Source organism: Rhinolophus hipposideros (genome assembly GCF_964194185.1).
Source record: "Rhinolophus hipposideros genome assembly, chromosome: 8".
In the NCBI taxonomy this organism is placed as follows: domain Eukaryota; kingdom Metazoa; phylum Chordata; class Mammalia; order Chiroptera; family Rhinolophidae; genus Rhinolophus; species Rhinolophus hipposideros.
In genome coordinates, this window is record NC_138054.1 from 18,487,083 (window position 1) to 18,488,273 (window position 1,191).

Below are 1,191 nucleotides of genomic sequence, written 5' to 3' on the forward strand. Positions count from 1 at the left end.
GAAACAGAGAGAGAAAATTTAAAACAAATCCAAACTGAGAGAAAAATATTTGTAAGGCATGTAGCAGACAATATATTTGAGCCCAGAATTTATAAAGAGCTGCTACAACTCAGTAATAGGAAAACACCCCAGTTTTTTAAAGGGCAAATGTTCTGAAGAGAGACCTCACAAAGGAAGACATGCACGTGGCCATGAAGCACATAAACAAGAACACATTACTAGTCATGAGGGAAATGCACACTCAAATTACAATAATACAGCAGCATACACAAAGCAGAATGGCTACAATTTAAAAGAGCGCAACCAACGCCTGGTAAGGAGGTAGAGTGACAGAAAGGGTCACATGCTGTTGGGAGGACTATAAACTACTATTCTCACCTCCACTTGTAGGTATTTACCCAAGAGAAATAAACATGTGTTCACAAAAGGGTACAAGAAAGTTCACAGCAGTTTTTCATAAGAGCAAGGTAGAACACAGTGCACACCGAGTAATACTGATATCAATGTTTAGAACAAGCAAAACCAACAGACGGTAGGAAAATGAGAATACTGACTGCCCTGGGGCAGGAGGCATGAGTATTGACTGGGAAGGAACATGAGTGAATTCTCTGCAGGACTGGACATATTCCACACCTCGGTAGGCCTTGGGTTACACAGGTGTAAACATCTGTCCAATTCATTCAATGAATGAATTTTACATTTCACTGCATGTAAATTCTCGCTAAATTGAAACACAACAAACATTTAACTATAGTTTAGCAATGTATGTCAAAGTGTTTAGACATGAGGTGTATTCATATCTTCAACTTCTTGGCAATGCACGCAAATCATAATCAGATGGATATTTATTTGATAAAGCAAATACAATAAAATGATAGAATCTTCATTTTGGGAATATGTGTCCATTCCACAATTCTTTCAACATTTCTTCTCTGTGAAGCTTATAACCAAATATGGGAGGAGTAAGAAAACAAAAGACACATTTAGGTATTTCTGTAGAGATGTTTCTTCCCAACTCTAACCCCTAGCCTTATTTTCTTCCCCTTAGACCCTTATAACACCAGGACACATAAGTGGAACAACCTATTTCTCATGCCAACTCCTTAAGCTTGGAAATACTCTATCTTTATACTATGGACCTTGAACCAATTCTAAGTTGATTCCTAGTCACCAAAATTTTGACTTGGTTGA